This window comes from Chaetodon trifascialis, chromosome 3 (genome assembly GCF_039877785.1).
Source record: "Chaetodon trifascialis isolate fChaTrf1 chromosome 3, fChaTrf1.hap1, whole genome shotgun sequence".
In the NCBI taxonomy this organism is placed as follows: Eukaryota; Metazoa; Chordata; class Actinopteri; order Chaetodontiformes; family Chaetodontidae; genus Chaetodon; species Chaetodon trifascialis.
In genome coordinates, this window is record NC_092058.1 from 2,425,575 (window position 1) to 2,437,111 (window position 11,537).

Below are 11,537 nucleotides of genomic sequence, written 5' to 3' on the forward strand. Positions count from 1 at the left end.
TCGCTCAGGCCTCTCGATCAGTGACAGCTGCTCCACAGATGATTCAGGCTCGTCTGTTTCTGCAGCAGAGTCCACAAACGTTCGCTGGCTGAACTGAACTGACTCAACACATAACCTACTCGGAAACTCGCTAGCATAGCAACATTAAGGCTACAAACGACCCATAATTCAACACTCCTGCAGCCGTCGTGACAGCTGAACTTCAGGTATGTCGCAAATGACATAAAAGTTTCTAAACTCAGCAAACACTCAGTTCAGTTTATCGAGTCAGACGACCTTCATCGGGCCTTTTGTCTTTCTCCCCCTGGAAGTTTTCTGCTCACACACACACGCGACAGTATTAAGACATTCGAAGTTTGTAACGGGACGCTGTTCTCGTCCGGTGGGACTTCAGAAATCAGGGAAGTTTTGAGGGAAATCAGAATACATTTGAAGAACAGAATTCAGCCGTTGAGCCCGAATCTCATGTTTATAAAGTTTGTTTGTTTCAAACAGGATCAAATCAAGCTGTCGTTGGTCCTCTCTATTAAAACTGTTTAGTTCCTGTTTCCTTTAATCGTTCCTTTTAATGGTTATGAACCATTTAATGTTGTATAATGTTGTTGAATGCTAACAGCACGAGTGCTGGATGGAAGCAGCTTTTGTGTACGTGAGTGTGTAGTATCTACACTTCATTTTTTATGGAATTTAACCTTTTAGAAAACAACCTGCGGCTTTTAGCAGTTTCATTTCTGCTGTTTCGGTCGTTCCTGGTTTGCTGAAGCTCAGTCCGAGACAAACAAACCACTTGTTGCTGAAAATACAATAATGGCTATAAATCTGTCAGCAGGGAAAAAATGTGTGTGTTTGTGCCGTCCACTTCAAGGACTTTTGTATTTTCTACAAACACTCAGAGGTTTTGTACAATAAAATGGACTTTGAGCTCTTTGTGTTCATTCATTTGACTTCTTCATGTTTCTTCCTCACGTTTTTCTGTAAACTACTATTTCATTTCTATTTTATTTTACTTTTCAAAAATCTAAATGCCGTTTTATTATAGTTCAAGTTGTGTTTTCGGTTAAACGTTCACGTTTGATCAAAAGCTCCAGAAAAGCCGTTAAATCGACTTGCTGGTGAGATCATTTTCTCAACTTTGAATATTCATGTTTGGTTAATTAAGAGTTAAGAAGATAATTAAAGAAAATTGATCTTTCTTAAATTTCCACTCATCCGTGATGTTTTATGTGTTTTAATCATGTCCTGTACAAACTGTTTGTGAATATTTCCTTGAATCATGAGCAGTTGTCCCATTTTAAACCTGCATTAACTGATTTGTTGCCTCCAGCTGCTCATGTTCAGGCCGCCTGTGGCTGAAAGGATGAAGCTGATGTGGTGAGAGTGAACCAGACGTAAAGCTGAAAGAACCTGAGCTGCAGCCCAGAGGGGAGGCGTGCTCCTCCTGTCGGGGAGCGGCAGGGGGTCCCGCACGTAACGCGTCCTCTCGGGCCTTGATCGCCTGCTTTCCGTCCCTGCCCGCGAGTCTCGATGAGTGTGTTTACATGCGCGCGTTTGTCCTGGGGCCCGTTGCGCAAAACTAGGATTAAGACATCCAGGACAAGTGACTGAGCTGAGTTCAACCAATCCAAAACATGAGCGTCCAGGATGAGCAGACACGGATTCAACAAGCCAGCTGAAACCTATCCTGGATAAGTATGTGCACGCGGCGTCGTCAGATAGAGCCCGCCATCGATCACAGATTCACCGATTCACCATGGCAACCAGCGGCGTACTTTCCCCTGTCGGAGGCAGAAATCCTCATGGAGGCTTACGAGGAGGCGAAGGACCAAATTACAAAGAAAGGCAACACCGCCACAGTTAGAAAACAACGAGAGAAAGCGTGGCAAAGTACTGCAGACCGCCTGAATGCGTAAGTAGCGCACAAACAGCCGCTCACTGCTCCGCTGAAACATCACAATTACAAGCCAAACAGCCGATTCACAGCTCCGAAAACGGAGTTGCACTCTGATTATGAATCAGTTGAAATTGTAAGTGAAATTGTGTAAATGTAACTCCATCAGACTGTATAACTCCTTGTTATACCATGGTCTGAGTGAATACTCGATTCTGATTGGCTGCAGGGTGTCCGTTAAAAAGTGTTGTGGACACCTATAAAAAAGTTCCGGTCAAACAGCCTGATTGGTCTAAATTATTGCGCTGGCTCAAACGCTGGTTGGTAGAAACTGTCTTACTTACTTACTTACTTGATACAGATTGAATGGTAAATAATATTTATAAAAATGATTTAGGATAGACTTACTTGCTTGATACACATTTAATGATCAGAGTCAATGGTGGATAATATTTCTTGCAATAAAAACGATTTAGGAAACTATCTGTGGACTTTGATTCTTTGAAACAAGATGTCGCCTCATCCTCTGGACACACACACGGTTGAGGACAGCGGTGACACAAACCAACTCTTTCACATGACATGCATGAGTTGTGCAGATTAGCCATCTTGTTTCCCTTCTGTTACTATACTTCAGACCTCTTCTTGAAAAGCATACATTTTTGTCATAATCTAATCGAATATTTTTTTATTTGGTTCATGGTCTCCAGAATCCAGAATCCAGGCTCCTGATCGCCAGGGCAGGTTCAGAAACCTGGATCAGGTGTCCACAGGCCACAGTGTCCTGGTTTCTGTTGGACTTCTTCAGGTGCTGTTCTTGTCCAGCTTTCTGGAACCCTTAGCACATCAGTTTAACGTCGTTTTACTTACATTTTACCGGATGTAAAAACAGATTTCACATTTAGTTCTCGGTGTTGGGCTGAAAACTAATTTCAAGTGATGTTTACAGCTTCTGGTCTGACCTCAGCAGCTCTGATTGTGACTCTCTTCATACAGTTTGCTTCATTTCTGGACTCTTTAGCTTCTTATTTTGCCCTCGATGCGTCTCATTGATCTGCATTCAGGTAACATTGCTGACGTGACGAGCTCTCCTGCCTTTACCTCCACTTCTATGATGACTGCGGTGTTTCCTCCTTATTTTGCCCGTGTGAATGCCGGTGAGTCGCGTGCCCATCGGTTCGCCCCCTGCTTGTTGCCATGACAACACCTCCTCTTTCAACAGGTTCGCTGAATGAAAGTAATGAGGTGACGCTCCCGGGAGCGCAGCAGCGTGGAGGTGCGAGGCGGTTTTCCCGGCTGATGATGAATAAGACAGATGATGGCGAGGCCTTATGAAACAGGTCTGTACGAGGAAGACAGTCACATCTGTCCAGTGTCTCATCAGAAACAAAAAGAAATGATAGAAAAAATGGCTTCTTGACATTTAGGGAATCCCCATGTTGTCTCGTTCAGTCTGTTTCTTCAGAGCCCCCTGACTCTAGGCCTGGAGACCCCTTTAATTACCAGTTGCAGGTAGTGATATACAGTACTGCAAATGTACATAAAGTCAGTTATCATCTGTAATCCACACCAGGATCCGTTTTATTAACTTTAGAAGGAATTTACCGTTTAGAGTATTTCAGCACCATAAACTTAAAATCTTGATGTTAAATCACGATGGATTTCGTGAGCATTGGGTTGTCGTATGTGTGCGATATGTTTTGTGTTTGTTCGCGTCTTTGAGGAAAGAATCCTGTTTATGCTGCACAGACTTGTTTCTTTGTCCCTGTGAACATGTGACAAATAGTCCTTGAATGTAATAACAGAGAGAGACTGCAGCAGGTTCTGGGTAACCGAGGAATAAAAGAAACCCGTAATGCTTCATATCCTCATGAATACGACATCCTTTCTCCATCCTGTTAAACTGAATACAATGGCCGGGTCTAAAATTAGCCCGGCTAAGTATTTAGGCCACCTCTGTGATGTGAGGAGCTGCCTGTGAAAAGCCTCTTGGTGGTTTGTCTGTGCGCTGATTCTGCCACACTTCCTCTGACCTTACGTCTCCACAAGGTGAGCGCCGCTAATCTGCCCGAGGCCGGAAAGAAACCGAGGCCGGCCGCCGTGACATGAGATTATTCAACATTTCACGGCCGGCTGCCTTTTACATGGATGGCTTCTCGAGGGCGGCCGGTGTTTCCTTCGCTGAGGTGGAGACGGAGCGAGAGGAGGTGTTTGAGCTGGTTCCTGTGCTCCAGGAGTCTTTTCTGATCACACTTATTGATGAGTTTCTAACCGTCTTTTTGCTCTGAATCTGTCCTGTTGTCTCCACACTCCCTGAGGAGACTTTCCTCTTCTCCATTGCATGTTGTCCGATAACCAGTCCTCATGTCAGTCTAACCCTGTTTATTCTACGTTTCATACAACATTTCCACTGAAGGTCTTTTTCAGCTTTGCATGGCAGCGTCCATCAGTCGGTTCACCACTTCAGTCCAGGATGAAAGGTCTCAACAGGTACTAGCTCCCTTCTTCTAAAGTCTTTGGTGATCCGCTGACCTTTCCTCTTAATGTCTCAACTTGGATGGATCTCTGTGAAATTTGACAAAGATGTTTGAGGTTCCTACAGCATGAATCCATTAAATTTTCATTGACATTTTGGGACATTTTTAAAGATTTATTTTGGTATTTATGACAGACAGGAAGCATGGAAGGAGAGAGGCGGGTATAATGCTGCCGTTACGTGTTATGAATCTTAACCAGTACCCTCCTAGCTATGGGGTGCCGTTTGTAAAGTTGGTCATGCTGAAAATAACTTTACAAACAGCACCCCATACTTCATGTGTAACGTTAGCATACTTGTTTTATTTATGCTGCTGGCCCAGCAGCATAAATGGACATAAAACTCACACTGTGTTGACCAAGTGGTTTTTAAAGCTCTTAATGGTCTTGGTCCTAATTATTTATCTGATTTGCTTTTGACATATGTGCCCTCTAGAACTCTCAGGTCTTCAGGCAGCGCCCTTTTAATTATTCCAAGTTTTAACCAAAACATGTGGTGAGGCCTCCTTTTACCATTACGGCCCGCGCTTGTGGAACAGTTTGCCTGAGGCCCTGGTTTGTGGACATTTTTAAAAGCAAACTCAAGACGTACCTTTTTAGTCTGGCTTTTAACTAAATCTTATTTATTATTTTTAACCTTTTAGTCTGGTTCTTTGAATTTTATTTATTTATCTATTCATTTATTTATTTATTTTATCTTTTTAGACTGGTTGTTAATTGAATCTTATTTTTTTGATTAATGTGCGTGCGTGCGTGCGTGCGTGCGTGCGTGCGTGCGTACCTATGTGTATCTATGGTGTCTTTTATTTGTTGTATTGCTTTTATGTAAAGCACTTTGGGCTGCTCCTTTGTATGAAAAGTGCTCTATAAATAAAGTTTGATTGATTGATTGAAGATTATGTGAAGAAATTCTGAGGAGCAAAGCAGATCATATAGAGCATTAGTTACCCCTGCTAGAAAAACCAGCATAGACCAGCAAAGCTAGCCACCAGCAAAACCAGCATGGGGTATGCTGGTTATACCAGCAATACCAGCATATGTTGTGTTTGTCACCAGCATCCCATACTGGTTATGCTGGTCACCAGCATCACTAGCAACACCATGCTGGTGCAGCATGGAAATGATCTATGCTGATTTTTCTAGCAGGGACAGCTAACGGAGGCTACTGTCCCCCCTCGGGCACCAAATTACACAGTTGTGTTGCCCAGATGGAAATCTGCCTCTGTCCTCCATCAGACATGTCACCTGTGCTTACCTGCTCTAACTGTCAGGCTATCAATGGTACTTTTACTGAAGTTAAGGTATTTGTTCCACCGTTTCCACCCTGAGGATGCTGGTGAAGAGTTTGATCATTATTGTCACTTTTACTAAATGAAGTATTTAATTTTTTTAGTGCTGTGTTTGGAAGAGAATGTGCACTCGTGCGCGCGCATGACGTCACCGAGCATCAAAGCGCGACTTTAGAATGTCGAGACATCAAAGCCACTCAGCCTATAAGAGTCAGGATCAGGTCTGACAGCACAGAACTGAACTATTGAGACTAGTACGAATCAAACATTGTTAGACGCGCAAACGAGATTTCTGAACACAATCCCCGACAGACACTACAAGACATGGTGGACATTTCTAACGTCACCATGGTCGAGACTTTTAGCTCCATGTATCCTGAGAAACTCGAGAAGGGACAGGAGCTCGGGGTCCTCGTCGGCCTGCTGGTGGCCAGAGTGTTGGTTAAGTGCGGCGCCTTAGAGGAGCGCAGCCATGAGGAGTGGACCACGCGCATCAAGAGACTCCGAGACAAGACGATGGAGGGTCTGTCCTTCAACAACGACTTCGTCTGTCCGGATGTCAAGACCACCAGGAAGGTGTGCAAGACTGTGGTCAAAAAGCTGAAGAAGTTCGGCAGCAGGCGGCAGCTGAAGGCTCTTATCAAATCAGAGGATCCAGCTGTGGACGCGACCATCGTCCAGACTCTGCAGGACTGCATCCGGGACGTCCATGCGAGGCGAGCGGAGGAGGAAACCTCCGACGATTCCTGGAAAACTCACCTGAAATTAATGCTCATATGCCTAGGCTATTATCTGGGTTCCTTTGCCATTGGATTATTTTTGATCTTAACTGGCTTTTGATCTTAACTGTTCTCTAAGACTTGGCTGGGGGGTGGGGGTGCTCTGACGGGATGACACGCAGCACAGGTCCGGGCTGGAGTCCAGCTTGGGCCTGCAAAGCTGCTGCAGAGGTCCCTGTCAGAAGAAGATGAGAGCGAACAGACGCGCAGTGATCAACACTGCAAGAGTCACTGCGACAAGACTCTCCCCTCCCGCTACACGGGATTTCTCCCACACTATACTTTACACAATACATTTCTAAATTGTATTTTTCATGTTTCAGGAACTTCTTACAGCTCTATTACTTACAACTAGTCAATGTTTACACAGGTTATATTCAACTTATCTGACACAACAAGGTATAAACATACGAATGCAGAATTGACCAAAAAATAAAAATGCTGAGCTCGCTTACACTGAGTCCTTCATCCCAACAGCTGTTAGAACTGCAAGAACCGTTAGCTTCTTAAATTATAACCACTTTCTCTATATTTAAACCATTTTTGCATATTATTAGGGAGTAAGTTGTTTTTGGCTTTGTAAATAATTTGTGTGGTCTTGAAATCCACTATATCCATAAATTTCAATGTTTGTAATTTTAAAAATAAATCATTTGTTTGTGCTTTATGGCCAACATTGCTAACTATTCTCATTGCCTTTTTCTGCATGGTGCATATTGTCTTTAGGGTGGATTTGTAGGTATTACCCCACACCTCAGCACAATAGGACAGATGAGGAAGAAAAAGCGAGCATGTACATTGTTTTCTGATTCAGAATGTGTCTGACCTTACAAAGTATACCATTAGTCTTTGCCAATTTAGAGCAAATGTGTTTGACTTGCGGTTTCCAGCTGAGATTGTGATCAATTATTACTCCCAGGAAGGAATTTTCATAAACTCTTTCTAATCTGGTGGTATCACACAGTTCTTCAATGGTTAAGTCTTCTGGAATTTTGCGTTTCCCCAAAATCATGAATTTGGTTTTCTTTATATTGAGAGATAGTTTATTTGTATCAAACCACAGTTTTAGCTTGGCTAGCTCTTCAGAGACGACCTTCAACAGCTGTTGGAGGTTTTCTCCTTTACAAAAGATATTTGTGTCATCTGCAAAAATTACAAATGTCAAAATATTAGAAGTATTAATAATATCATTTATGTATAATATAAATTATTTTGGTCCCATTATTGATCCTTGTGGTACACCGCAAGTTATATTTAGGAGCATTGACTTTTCCTCTCTCATCTGCACAAACTGTTGTCTATGTTCTAAATAACTTTTTATCCAACTGAGCCCTACACCCCTAATCCCATATCTTTCCTTTTTTTGAAGCAAAATATGATGATTAATTGTGTCAAAGGCCTTTTTGAGGTCAATAAATACCCCTATGGAGAACTTCTTGTCATCAGTGCTGGTAGTTAGTTCTTCCACAAGGTCAATTAGAGCCAAAGATGTAGATCGATTTGGTCTAAAACCATATTGACTATCAGTTAAGATCTCATGCTTATCAATAAAACTTTCCAATCTGGTGGCAAATATCTTCTCCAAGATTTTAGAAAATTGGGGAAGTAATGAAATTGGCCTGTAGTTACTATAAAGATTCTGCTCACCAGCTTTAAAGATGGCAATGACTTTGGCTATTTTCATCTTAATGGGAAAGGTGCCCAGTTTCAGTGAGAGATTGCAGATATGTGCTATCGGATCTGCTATAGCTACAATTACTTGTTTAATTAAGAATAGATCAATATCTTCACAATCCCTTAATGTCTTGTTCTTAAAATTATTAACAATGTCAATTATTTCGGTTTTATCTGTATCTCTCAGAAAAATAGTAGCTGAGTTTCTTTCTTCAAAGACTTGTGAGACACCTCGCCCCTGTGGAGGGATTATCTCATCGGCCAGCTTGGGCCCGACATTTACAAAGAATCTGTTGAAGCCTGCCACCACTTCATCACTGTTTTTAATTATCTTACCATTATCAAGAAAATTCATTTGGGAATCCAGCACTGTTTTTTTTTCTTCTAATAACTGAATTTAAAATATACCAGGTGCCCTTTATGTTATTTTTATGGGGTTCCAACAATTTACTATAATAATCTTTCTTACATTTTCTTAGAATATCCATTAGTTTATTTTTATATGTCCTATATTTAATTTCTTTTTCCTCAGTTCTGTGCTTGATAAAGTCTTTATATAATTTATTCTTTTTTTTTTTCCTGTAAACCAGGGGTTATCTGGACGTTTTGATGTTTTCTTTGGTTGCTGAATTGGACAGTTTTTATGATATAAAGTCAAAAAAGTATTAAGGAATAAGTTATAAGCTGAATCAACATCCTCCTTTCATAAACATTCCTCCAGTCTTGAACTAACAGATCATTTCTGAATGTATTCAGGGTGTCATCTGTCCTTAATCTCCTCTGCATGTTTATTTTGCTGCTGTCTAAGTTCTTGTGTTTACATTCATGGATAACAAACACCGGCAGATGGTCACTGATATCGTTTATTAATAATCCACTTTCTAAATTACTGGTCATATTATTAGTAAGAATATTGTCTATTACTGTTGCTGAGTGGGTGGTAATTCTGCTTGGTTTGGTTATACTAGGATAGGCCCTTACTGTACATCGCATCTATAAATTCCTCGATTGCAGGTGATTTATTTGGATTTAAGAAGTCTATATTATAGTCCCCGCATAAAAAGGCAACCTTCTGCTCGGTGTTTGAAACCATGGCCTCAAACACATCTTTAAAATTTTCAGTGCTAGAGTTGGGTGCTCTATAGACACAGCTAACAATGACATTCTTCATTTTACCCATATCAATTTCAACAGTAATACATTCACAGATGTCATCAATCACAGTCGTCATACTCTCTACAATCTTCTACTTCAACCTGTTGTCCACATACAGTGCGACTCCTCCACCCTTTTTATCTGCTCTATTCACAAAGTTGAAATTATAACCTTCTAATTCGAAATTGGTCCCTTTGTCATGGCTAAGCCAGCTCTCGGAAATAGCGATTACATTAAATTGCATGGTGTAATGCTGTAGATCATCTCTGATCTTATTAAAAGTTGCGTATAGACTCCTACTATTGAAGTGTACGATTGATATACCATGCTCTAAATTGAATTTCTCCTTAAATTGGTTTTTGGTGTAATAACAACAATTACTGGTGCATAGTCAAAAAATTACTTTCCGGGTCTATATCTATATCTTGTTCCTGCATAGTACACACCCACAAAAATAGATAATGAGACACTTTATCCAAACTGAATCCAACAAAAAAACTGAGTAATGGTGGTATAAAAAATCAGCAGGTGTAGTGATAAACAGAGTAAGTCCAATATGAGTCCATGGGGGATGTAGAAAAGGAATATGAGGATAACAGAAGGTCAGGCATCAGCCTTAGCCAAAAAGGAAGTAATAAACCTACGTAGTATGTAGCAGGGCTGTTCCATACAGGCATACACCTACTCACCACCACCAAGCCACAACATGCAACATTTGACACTAAATACAAATCTAGACGTCCTACTTAAGATGTGAAACAGGTCATTTCATATTTGAGAAAGTGATCACTGATCTTAGCAAACGTTACTCAAACAGGAGGAAATGGTGCATTTGTTGGGGACTATTTTCAGCGGCGGATTAATCCACATATGGTGCTATAGTGAGCCTTTGTGGCAGCAGGACGGTGTGCATGGGATTAAGTCAGAATAAAACACAGTGTGTGTGTTCATTGTAATGAAGGAACATGTCAGCCAGTGGCTCTTTGGTGTGTTTTTAAGTTTTTGGACAAAAATGGAGCTCAATGGCATCGACGAAGAAGACGTATCAGGTTCTGACAAACACACCAGACTTTCTCTCTTTATGACTATTGAACATTTGTCTAATCTCTTATTGTATTTATGACACAGACTCATAGGATTAACAGTCTGAGGACGTGTCCTCTGGAAAAGGACGACAGAGTTTAAAGCAGCAGACGGACGAGCTGCGATCGACCGGAAAAACCAGCCGGAGACGGAGAGCAGGCGTTTATTCACATGAGAAGATTAAATTGGTTCTGTTGGGATTCCTGCTTTTATTAAAAAAATGTTCATGGCTGCGCTAGATGTGTGTTGTCATGGTAACGGGCCAGGTTTCTCTGAGATTATAATCTTTGCAGACCAAGATGGAGCAGATGTCCTCACCGCTGAGTGATCTGTCTCTGAGACCGATGAGCACATTGAGTGGACTCGTCCACACGTTGGTCTGATGTGAGGCTTTGTCTCTGTGTCAAACGGATGTCTTTAGCCTGTGAGCAGGAAGGAAGATGAACATTTCATCTTAGAAGAGAAGAAGATGTCATGACACGTCATGTTAATGTCAAACTGGTGTTTTTAACGAGCTTTGCTGTCAGTAAGAAGCAGATCAGAGCTCTTCCTCACGCGAAGGAAGGCACTTAAACATGGACTTCAACTCACCTGTTTAGCCAGGTGATCTGACAACACTTTGGTCCAGACTGACGCGTCTCAAAACACACACACACACACACACACACACACACACACACACACACACACACACACACACACACACACACACGATTAACTATGGCTATTTGGTGACCACAATAACATTATTATAAAAAAATATTTGCCCAAATCTTTGTTTTTTAACTACTGCTTAAAGTGACTAAAACAGGAAATGTATATTAAAATTAAAAGTAAATCTTTTTTTCACTTCTAAGTGGCGATTATAATAAAATTCTAATATAATGTTATATAATATAATTGTATTTGCACTTGACACCAAGTGTCACTGCTGTGGTTGCAGCTTGAATCTCCTCATTGATTGCAGCTGATTGTTGCTGTACGCTCTTTGCACACATTACGCAACTGACTGACTGACTGACCGACTGACTGATTGATTGATTATGGATTGGTGAATACTTCTCTCCCCGCTCCTCAGAGAAACCCTCTGGCTGCCTCTGCGCATGGTCAGTCTCAGCCCGGTCCTCTCTCTCC

General features: G+C 41.4%; 1 protein-coding gene across 1 annotated transcript in view; it reads left to right on the plus strand.

Annotated features, from left to right (window-relative positions):
• The window catches only part of rbl1 (retinoblastoma-like 1 (p107)), a 14,284-nt gene extending 13,346 nt beyond the window's left edge, over nucleotides 1-938 (plus strand). The window contains exon 22 of the mRNA XM_070958855.1: nucleotides 1-938. This exon is cut by the window's left edge and continues 798 nt beyond it. The gene's annotated coding sequence lies outside the window, so the exon portion shown is untranslated.
• Nucleotides 939-11,537: the final 10,599 nt, after the last annotated feature.